This window comes from Podarcis bocagei (assembly GCF_964188305.1).
Source record: "Podarcis bocagei genome assembly, chromosome: 2".
In the NCBI taxonomy this organism is placed as follows: domain Eukaryota; kingdom Metazoa; phylum Chordata; class Lepidosauria; order Squamata; family Lacertidae; genus Podarcis; species Podarcis bocagei.
Genome location: NC_138126.1, coordinates 47,060,174 through 47,071,458, shown reverse-complemented (window position 1 = coordinate 47,071,458; position 11,285 = coordinate 47,060,174). Strand labels below are relative to the sequence as shown.

At 45.0% G+C, this 11,285-nt stretch overlaps 1 long non-coding RNA gene across 1 annotated transcript; it reads right to left on the bottom strand.

The window, feature by feature from the left end:
- Positions 1–2,513: 2,513 nt before the first annotated feature.
- LOC308581731 lies at positions 2,514–10,192 on the bottom strand. Its single transcript, XR_014005223.1, has 3 exons — positions 9,678–10,192; positions 5,389–5,592; positions 2,514–5,290 (listed from the first exon to the last, which is right to left on the bottom strand). It is a non-coding gene; the product is annotated as an uncharacterized lncRNA (long non-coding RNA).
- Positions 10,193–11,285: the final 1,093 nt, after the last annotated feature.

Below are 11,285 nucleotides of genomic sequence, written 5' to 3'. Positions count from 1 at the left end.
CGTTTTTGGGTTGTTGTTGGGTTTTTTCTTGCTTTACCCCAATCTTTTGCCTTGGGCTGGGAAAAAATGAAATGGCAGCAGCAACAGGAAAACTTCTTTGAGTTTCTTGCATCCAGCCCCAGGGGATTCAGGAAGCCAACTAGATTCCGTAACCCTCCAAGGGCTGCACTACAATGGCTGCTCTGTCAACAGGCTGCTGAACTTTGCAGGAGCATTTTGGCGCTGACCAGGGACACGTTTTTCCCTCGGCCGTTTCTTCCTTCCACTTTGACAGGTCTCCCTGACTTACCACAGCGGCTGGAGTAAACTTTAGGCTTGCGGAATCAAAGCGGATCGAAGGACTTTGTCCCCCTAGCGCATCAGTTCTTCAGAGCAACGTATGTGCAGGTGAGGAGGCCTCAAAGAGTGCTTGCTTTCCTACAGCAACAGCAAGTGCTATTTAACTTTTAAGGCTAACCCTAACAGTTTTGGTTGTATTGAACTTTAAATAGTATTTGCCAAGGGCAAAATGGCAGCAGTGCAGGCAACCACCATGCTCAAAATGCTGTCAGAAGAAAAAAACAACACTTCTGAACACTTCTGAACTCCCCAGGAAGGGAGAGTGCCTTTGTCCAGCTTGCGGTCCTCCTACAGGCATTTGGTTGGTCATGGTGAGAACAGGATGCTGGACGAGATGGGATATTGGCCTGAATCCAATGAGCTCTTCCAGTGTTCTCATGCTGCAGTTGCAAAGGGCTGACAGCATTCCAGAGTGTTAAATAATGCTGAATGGCTGACTGGGGGCTGATCTGCTGCCTTTCCTCATCCACCACCTGAGTGTGGCACCTCCTCACTCCACTCAGTCTGCTTTATCCTCCAGAAGACACAGAAGCCAGCAGATAAACTGGCTGGTATTATGAAGACAATGAAGGCATTTTCCTTCCGCAGTTTTAAATTCTTGTTGGGTTTTTTATGTTTTCCTACCCTTTTATGCTCTTCATTATGTTTCATGTTCTATTTTTGTACTTCACTTTTGATGCAGGTTTATTGTTCTCGCGCTGTAGTTTGCATTTTTATAGCTAGGTAGAGTTTTTTTTGTTGGAAACCGTAAGCTTTGTATGGACAAATTTCCCTAAAAGGCAATGCATACCTTTTTAAATAAATAATGTTTTAAAAAATAAATCAATTTTCTTTGCAATTCTTTCCCCTGGAAGCACTTAGGCTCTCTCAGAGGCAGGGATCACAATAATGTATTTACATGCAGGTTTTTAAGGCCAAGAAGTCTATCAGCCTACCAACTTGGAGGGCTGGATCCATCTAGCCCCAGTTGCAGGAATGACTTCCTTGGACAGCTTCCTCAAAGCAAGTCTGGGGAAGAGTAGGCACACAAAAGCACTGACTTAACAACCAAAGCCTTTGTGGGGAGCTCTTTGTGGCTAATTGTTCTATTCTGTATTGTCTTTATCCTGTTTGATTACTTAATGTACCCTTCATAGCATCATCTTGTGTTTGTTTGCTACTGAAACACCTTCTATTACTTTCTTAATTCAAATGATTTGCTTTCTGTAATTGCTTTTGCAAACGCATGTATGCTCCATTCTGTTTCATTGTATATGTATAGAGAGAAAGTTATTCTTTATATGTGCCACAACTTATTACAGGACCATTTTTGCCTATTTGAATGGCATGTTGCCATGCTTATTACTCTTTCCTGTATTGAAAACTTCAGTAAAACTATGTTTGGGGGTGGGGGAAGCTTCTTAGTAGAAAAAAGAGGGGGAACCAGCTGAAGCCTCTCCCCCCCACCCTGGCATTCATTCTAGGTAGACTGAATGCATCTAGACAGGAGGTAGAATTATGGTGTCAGGATCCAACCCTTAGCTACCCACATAAGACTACAACACTTGAACAGAACTCTTGGTTTCTGATCACATGTAGATGATTTATCATTTATTACCCTCCATGCATCTACGGGAGAGCAGGATGGTGAATAAAGGAAACCCCTCGCCCATGACAACTGCACACCCAAGATACGACAGCTGTCTTCAAATATCTTAAGGGTTATCACATTGAAGATGGAGCAAGCTTGTTTTCTCTTGCTCTGGAGGGTAGGACTCAAACCAATGGCTTCGTGTTACAAGAAAGGAGATTCCAACTAAACACCAGGAAGAACGTTCTGACAGTAAGAGCTGTTCAGCAGTGGGATGGTCTCCCTTGGGAGATTGTGGGTTCTCCTTCCTGGGAGGTTTTCAAGCAGAGGTTGGATGGCCATCTGTCTTGGATGCTTTAGTTGAGATTCCTGCATTGCAGGGGGTTGGACTAGATGACCCCCCCAGAGCCTTTCAACTCTACAATTCTATGATTCTATGGCTCAGTGACCCAGCCCACTACACCATCCCATTCAGCTAAATGGGAACATAAGCTCAGGATTCCTAGCTGGATGGAAAACATAGATACGTACAGCTTTCCTTTCCTGACTGTTGCTGTGCTGATGTCCACACCTCAGGGTGGAGGCAGCAGGCATGTAGTTGTCAGGGTCATGGGCACCAGGGGCAGAGCGGCAGGGGTGTGGGCTTTGAGAATGCAGACACACCAACAGCAGGGCTTGGTAGGCATGGCCTTACTCAGGCATCCCCAAACTAGGCCTTCCAGCTGTTTTGGGACTACAGTTCCCATCATCCCTGACCACTGGTCCTGTTAGCTAGGGATGATGGGAGTTGTAGTCCCAAAACAGCTGGAGGGCCGAGTTTGGGGATACCTGGCCTTACTCATCCCACCTCTCTGCAGATGTGAACAGCCCTCATGTGTTCAACTATTGGCAACCGAGTTCCATTCAGACATCATCACAGGTGGCATTCCACTTTTAAGTGCTGGGCTGTTTCACATAATGGAGTCTGGCTATTAAACAACAACAGCAACAAACCACTTCACTCCCTGGTTGTGTGAAGCAGTGGAAACACAGGAGCGTTGGAAGTTGCCTTATAATGAGGCAGGCCATTGTGTGCCCTGACTGCCAATGACTCTCCAGGGTTTCAGACAGGAGACATTCCCAGCCCTACTGGGAGATGCCAGGGAATAAACATGGGACTTTCTGCATGCAAGGCAGATGCCCTGCCACCGAACTACAGCCCTGAAGAAAAGGAAACTGTCGTGCCAGCAGCCCAACACGATAGGCAGTTACATGTATCCTTCCCCTGTTTTCTTTCTAAATCAGCAGCACGGGGTGATGAAAGGGTAAACTGAAATGTTGCCTCAAAAGCCTTGAGTAATCAAAATATTAATCCTTAGTAATGTTATGAAATCAGCTCTTTCAATCCAACGTGGCTTTTAATAAACCAAACCCAAAGTACTTCCAAACGCCCCTCGAGCCACAACCAGCTCAGCAAAGCTCTGTGGTGATTGTAACAAACATGTCAAGCTCCTACCCCGCAACTGATTCGCTTTCGGGGAATGCTAAGCTGAGCTTCAAAATCTATGCTTCGTATATAATCAAGCAGCCCAATCAACCTTTTGATATAGAACCCAAAACAGCTGCTGTGTCTTTATCGCAGAAACCAGCAGGCCCAACAAAGCTCCCGCTAGAGAAGTGACAGTTCTTCTTTATTATCCTTCCTGGTAGTTGCCCATCTCCTCATCTCTCCTATCAAATTTCTGGGCCTTTTTGATAAAAAAATAATTTGAGAGAAAGCTCGGCAGGAAGCAGACGAAGGTTACTGGCTGAGCAACCGCCCTGCGATCCCCTCTGGTAAGAAGCATCGTGCAGAGAGAGCCTGTAGGGTGGGAGACTGGGCAGCGGAAACGCAGCCTGTGTTTCAAGACTCACTTGTTCCACTCTCATCCTAACATGAAAAGGATCCTATGGGGGGGTGTTAAAATAAATTCAGAAGTTCTCCCTCCTTTGCTACTAATGTTGTTCCAAGGCAGGATTTTATTTCCCCCTGTTTACTCTGAATCATTTTGTGTGGATTTGCATTTCAGGCTTCATGAGTCAACATTCCACGCAGCTTCTAGCGAAATTCCCTGGGTTCTTGGTGCCTGGGTTCCAGAGGTGCCACATTAAGAGGTTCCTCAAATTCTGTCGCATGGGGGGATCGCCTTAGGGCTGATTCACAAATGCATGTACCTGACTTGATGGCTCATCACTTGATGACTCATGGTGAATATGTGAACTGACGTCATTGGCAAGGGTTGCATTTCAGTTGACTGGTGACAATAGAAAAGGTCCATTGGTGGTGTTTGAACTGCCATGGCAATTTCATACCACAAAGTCTGCACATGATACTGCAGTCACACAAATAACGTGTGAAGGCATGCACGAACCTACACATAATCAATCTAACAAAGTGTTCAGACCTCACCAGCATTGACTAAGGACTCATCCAGGAGGTTTCATATGGAGAAATTCAGAACACTGAATATGTATTTCTAATCCCTGCAGTCTAGACATTTCAGGTGCACCACCTTGTTGCAGCAGACTTCTGCCTAGGGTCACTTTGTCATCAGTAGCCTCTGGAGATGGTTGAAAGATGTGTGACAAAGCAATGGAAGGATGATGCTATATAATTGAAATGATTGTGATTGACAGAAGGGCAAATGACCAATGTGGAGGGTTCCCCGTAGGCAGGGGATGTTGGAGGAAGAGGCAATTAACACCAGCAGTTCCTCCCATAAGGTGAGAAGTAGGAGAAAGGCTGTTCCTACCTGACAGCAATGTGGAGACCAAGGGATGCTGGTTTGGCATGTGACTGGCAGGGGATCATGATATGGAATCTGCTATTCCAGCTAACTATACGGGAGATTTAAAATGTCAGGCTTCACAGTTCCAGGGATTCCTGACACCAGTCTTCACTAACAGCAGTAAGGAAAATTACCATCAGTCAATGACACTTTCTTATTTGAAACTACAGGAGGAGACTTCAAAAGCTGGTCTCGGAATTAGAGCTGGTTCTGAAGAGATTTATTTATGCACTCTGATTTGGATATCCAAATTACAAAATACACATATGTGTTGTGGTTGGTTTACACATGCGTGTTCATCAAGCGATAACCTGCATGTGTAAACGGGTGATCATGGGTTAAACCACTATAGATCAAACATCACTTTCACATTGCTTCAGATCAGCTCAAATATTATGGTGTTCAATGGAGGCGGTTGACACATTGAGTTGCCATTGAGTTGCCATTGATCAAAGGTGAAAAAAATCCAATGTATCCAGTCCAATGCATGAACCAGCGCTATGAACAATGCACAAACATTTAGAGCTATTCCTCCTCAATGGGTACCTGACTCAGAGTTTCTAATTCCTACTAACTTAGTTGGTCTTTAAGGTGCTACTGGAAGGAAAAAAAAAATTTATTTTGACTATGGCAGACCAACACGGCTACCTATCTACTTCTAATTCCTACAACACTGATGGTGCAGAGGCACAACTTCCATGGACCTCCTCTTACCTGTTTACGTAGGAGATGTAAGGGATTCTGGACAGTGGGTTGGCCACACCAGAGAAAGACCAACGTGGGTTCACAGGAAAGTTCCTTTTGAGAAAAGATTGCACTTAACTGGATGATGTCCCTCTTGTATATTGCGCTCCTGAACAATGGTTTCCATTGACCCTTAAGAAGAAAACAGAAAGAGTGTCTTTGCAGCCACAGGAAACTATAGAAAGGAAACAAAAGCCATAGGTGCTGCAAATTATCTATATAAGAACTGAGCGCACCACACGCTTTGAAAGGTCTATACTAGACAGGCAAGGTCTATACTAGCTGCCTGTTGAAGCCAAAATAGTGACTTCTAATGGACCTTTTAGGGGAGATGAATTCAAAGCAACTGCAGTTCTCTAACAATATATTTAAAGCACCTGAAACTTGGGGGTTCCCCCCCTTGCAAAGATTCTCCCCACACCATCCCATTCCAGCAAGGGGATGTGTTCAGAAGTAGGCTTCAGTTTGTGTACCTAATGAGGATGAAGCTCTGTGCTTTCACTGCACAGAGCTGTTGCGAGGATGAATTGAAGACATAAAAAAAAAGCATTTGAAAGCTCTATAAATGTTCTAAAATAACAATACTTCTGGCTTCAAAAATGAAATTAGCATGACATACTATAATGCCATTGCAGTGCCTTCATCTCTCCACAACAAAATTGTTCCCAAAAGACACGAAAATAGTTCGGGTTAAATTGAGCAGGAAGAACAGCCATTTTAAAAACGAGGCTTTAATTAGGAACCGTGACTGGACACTCTGTTGTTCATTTATGGAATTTGTCATCACAGGATGTGGCGATAGCCATGAGTCAGGTGGTGTTAAAAGACAATCTGACAAATTCGTGGGGGATAAGGATATGAATAGCTATCATCCATGATGGCTACATGAAACTGCTTGATTCAGAGGCAGTATGGCACTACGTCTGGCTGGTGGGGAGAAACATTGGGGGGAACCTGTTGTCTTCAAGTCATGCCTGTGGACTTACCAGATCATAGAATCATAGAATCATAGAATCATAGAGTTGGAAGAGACCACAAGGGCCATCGAGTCCAACCCCCTGCCAAGCAGGAAACACCATCAGAGCACTCCTGACATATGGTTGTCAAGCCTCTGCTTAAAGACCTCCAAAGTAGGAGACTCCACCACACTCCTTGGCAGCAAATTCCACTGTCGAACAGCTCTTACTGTCAGGAAGTTCTTCCTAATGTTTAGGTGGAATCTTCTTTCTTGTAGTTTGGATCCATTGCTCCGTGTTCGCTTCTCTGGAGCAGCAGAAAACAACCTATCTCCCTCCTCTATGTGACATCCTTTTATATATTTGAACATGGCTATCATATCACCCCTTAACCTCCTCTTCTCCAGGCTAAACATGCCCAGCTCCCTTAGCCTTTCCTCATAAGGCATCGTTTCCAGGCCTTTGACCATTTTGGTTGCCCTCCTCTGGACACGTTCCAGTTTGTCAGTGTCCTTCTTGAATTGTGGTGCCCAGAACTGGACACAGTACTCCAGGTGTGGTCTGACCAGAGCAGAATACAGTGGCACTATTACTTCCCTTGATCTAGATGCTATACTCCTATTGATGCAGCCCAGAATTGCATTGGCTTTTTTAGCTGCCGCGTCACACTGTTGGCTCATGTCAAGTTTGTGGTCAACCAAGACTCCTAGATCCTTTTCACATGTACTGCTCTCAAGCCAGGTGTCACCCATCTTGTATTTGTGCCTCTCATTTTTTTTGCCCAAGTGCAACACTTTACATTTCTCCCTGTTAAAATTCATTTTGTTTGTTTTTGCCCAGTTCTCTAATCTGTCAAGGTCGTTTTGAAGTGTGATCCTGTCCTCTGGGGTGTTAGCCACCCCTCCCAGTTTGGTGTCATCTGCAAATTTGATCAGGATGCCCTTGAGTCCATCATCCAAGTCGTTGATAAAGATGTTAAATAAGACTGGGCCCAAGACAGAACCCTGTGGCACCCCACTAGTCACTCTTCTCCAGGATGAAGAGGAACCATTGATGAGCACCCTTTGGGTTCGGTCAGTCAGCCAGTTACAAATCCACTGAGTGGTAGCAGAGTCAAGACCGCATTTTACCAGCTTCTTTACAAGAATATCATGGGGCACCTTGTCAAATGCCTTACTGAAATCAAGGTAGGCTATATCCACTGAGTTCCCTTCATCTCCCTTCATCTGAGTTCCCTTCATGTCATGGGCTGGCTGGACACAGAGGAATGGTGGGAGGCACCAGCTGAGCAACCCCCAAGGAGTGGTCTGAGTAGTCAGAGGGAGAAGATTGGGAGAAGGAGGTGTCAGAAACTGAAGAGTCAACAGGGTTTAGTAAGGAGGGAGAGTCTGTGGCCTAAAGAAGTCCAGAAGCAGAAGCAGGAGGGCAGAGGTGAGTTATGCTGGTGAAGAGGCACAGGTGTCTCCCTCTCCTGCTGCAACAAGCTCCCCTCCCTGCTTGTCTCCCAGGACCAGGAGAGGCATGAAGTGGGAGAAGCAAAGGCAAGTTTAGTCTCAGATTGCTTGGCAAAGACCTGGGAGAGGAGGCGGCTTAGGTAGCAGTGAGAAGGCAAAGCTCTTCAGTCTCCACAACTGCCTCATAGGGGCAAGATCTAGCAAAGAAGAGTTGCTGTGCTCATTAGGCCTGGCACTCCTGAACAGATCCTGTTTCTTCTAAGTAAGAGTTAACTTCACTTACTCCATGTAATTTATTGCTAGCTTGCTCCTAACACCAGAGGTGTTTGGGTGGCTGCTGCTGGAAGCAGAATGCAGGACTCAATAGACCTCTAGTATGAGCTAGCAGGACTCTCCTTACAGTATATGCTTCTCATGTTCTTAGCATATAAAAAGTCCCTGAGAGCCCAGTCCTCATGTTTACTTGCTCAGATCTGCACATTAATAATTTGTTGCATCTTGCAGCTGGTTCTTAGGTCTAGTGCTGTAAAGAAAATGCAGGGCCAGTTCACACATTACCAGGGTACACCTCCACCAACAAATGTATACTGTGAATGTGTCAAACATTTGAAAACACATGTGTCAGAGAGGCACACTCGCCATAGACTCATAATGGGCTGCAGTTGCCTGTTGAGTTTACAGGCAGTGGCAAAATGAGTGAAGCATATCTCCACCTAGTTACCAGGGGATCTATGGGAATATGGAATCCACCGTATTATGTTATAAAGAAAAACAGATAAAGCACTGGGAAACCGTGTGTGTGTGTGTGTGTAGGGAACTTGTGCCCTGCCATACATTGTTGCATTCCAATCCCATATGCCCCTGCCAGTATGGACAATGGTCAGGGATGATGAGAGTTGTCCAACAGCTGAAAGGCCACAGGCCCCCATCCCTGCTCCATCCTACAGTATATCTCTATTTCCATTCAAGGATACTTCCAGGAATACACTCCCTATATATAACACTTCTGGTCCTAAAACCTGCTCAAAATGTATTCACTTTATAGTTCCAGATTCTGTTCAAGAAGAAGCCCAAGCTGGGCAAAAGATCCCTGCATGAACCTTGTGGTCCTTTCTAGCTCTACAATCCTATGATTCTAAGCTTGCCAAACTGTTGACTTTTCAAAACTGGCAGGGGGAAATGTGAAAAGGGCTGGCATCTGTGTGGATACACGACAATTACATCCATTCTGACTGAGATTAAACAAAATAAAGATGTGACATAACTGACTTTCTTACAGTGGAGTAAAAAAGAACGTCCGCCCCAAAGATGGCAAGTTAGAAAATCTGATTGCGTATGGGTTATACTCCAGTTACAGTTTTGCCCAGTTCTGGGAGATAGACTTTGAAGTATCCTTTATATGCACCAGCCCACGTAATTTTCTTCTGCTTGCTGCCAAACCACCCCCTTGCCACACTTTGTACATCTAGAAAGTAGGCATGCAAACCCCCTCCACCTTGATGCTGCCCCTACAACCCCCCTCTCCCATTATAGCAATTATAGTTGGTTGCCCCCGTATAATTCTGATCAGCTAAGTATTAAATACTTTTTTGCTGTGGGGTCTAATAGAATCCTGCTCTAATTTTGCCAGAGGCCTTTGTATCAAAGGCTCGAGCTGTGTGAAAGGTGATTTAGCAGAGATGGTGTCAGCGATTACGTTCAAAGGAACTGCTGCAGCCCCACCACGAGGGACACTGCAGCTCCAAGATAGGGGGCCCTTATCATATTTTCTATTTTCAGATAAGATTATGTTTCCTTTTTCACCCACCTTCCTGAATCTTCCTGATAACAATTGGGGTCCCAGTTTAATCGTGGAGGTTGAAATAACAAATAGGTCAAGGGGTGGCAGTTGGGGGTGAACGGTGTAGGAGGTTGAGAGAGAGAGAGAGAGAGAGAGAGAGAGAGAGAGAGAGAGAGAGAGGAGTTGGCAATGAGAGCTGACTGGTACAAAACATCGGGCAAGAGCAAATCAAACGGAAACACAGACCGCCATAACAGGGTTATGTCAATGAGAACAGCTGCTGAACGAAACATCCAAACGAAAAGCACATGCAGTCAATGATCCTGTGGTCGATTGTCAAAAGCAACACAAATTGTTTGCACGCCCAGCCTGTGATCTGACAAGGAAGACAAGGCAAACATGGAGTGATGCTCAGGCTCAAAACTCCAGCTTAGCTTTTTACGAAATGCAAGTTTTTGGTCCCCACCCACATTCACACCCAATTGCTTTCCTTCTTTCCTTTCAAATTGCACTTAAATAAGAGAGGGATGCTGTGAAGCAAGTGGTTCCTGCCATTAACTGTTTTCATAAGGATTAGTAAATGTAAAAAAAAAAAAAAAGGTTGCTGGCTGATTAATTTGAGGCACAAAACCAAAGGCGAATCCTGCTGGATCAGATGAAAGGTCCTGCTTCTCACAGTGGCCGTCCAGCTGCCTCTGGTAAGCTCACTAGTAGGGAGGGCAATGAAGTTCAAAGGCCTCTTCTGCTCTTGCTTCCAGCAACTGGTACTCAGTGCCGTATACTGCTTCTCAGAACATGGAGGCTGCATACAGCTAGAATCATGGCTACTAGCCAGTGATAACCCTATCCCCCATGAATTTGTCCATTTCATTTTTAAAAGCCATTTACAGCATTATTTTTCTTTAGCAAATTAAAATCTTTTTAATAGATGAACCCAACTGATTAATCGCCTATAAACACTGAAACCCCGGGTTCTTCAAATAAGACGAAAGGCAGCCAGTTGGACATTTGTGGGAAGCCCATAAACAACGTATGATGGAGATAACTATCCCAATGTTGTTTGCTCTGTAGTGATTGCAAGTATATTGTTTCTGAGCAAGTCATCAGCTTGGCTATCACAATGAATAGCCGCTGATACACCCATCTTTCAGAGTTCTGTCTAATCTGTTTTGGAGCTCCTTTCCAGCATTTGAACAAAGTACAGTGAGAGCATGTAGCAGAGCATGCTCTCTTTCCAACCCACCCCACCCCATGCGTTTGTTAGAAAAAGTTTAGACGTGCCTTCCAGGCTTAGAAAATATCCCTGCATGTTCCAAGGAGCATGTGTAGGCTAGGGGGGAGAAATCTACTCTTGTGATGGTGTTACCCACCCACCAAAGCTCATTTTACTTGCCTAGAACACTTGGAAAAGGCTTACAATAGAAGCCCTCACCCCACAGAACTAAAAACAGGATTCAAATTAGCTCTTGTCCCTATTCTCCTTAAAGGAAGTAATCTAGCTACACAGAGGCCAGTGGAAAAAATCTACATCAGGGGTAACCAATGTGATGCCTTCCAGATGCTAGAGTCCAACTCGCATCATCCTTGGTTGGCTGAGGCTGATGAGAGTTGGAGCCCAACAACATCTGGCTATCC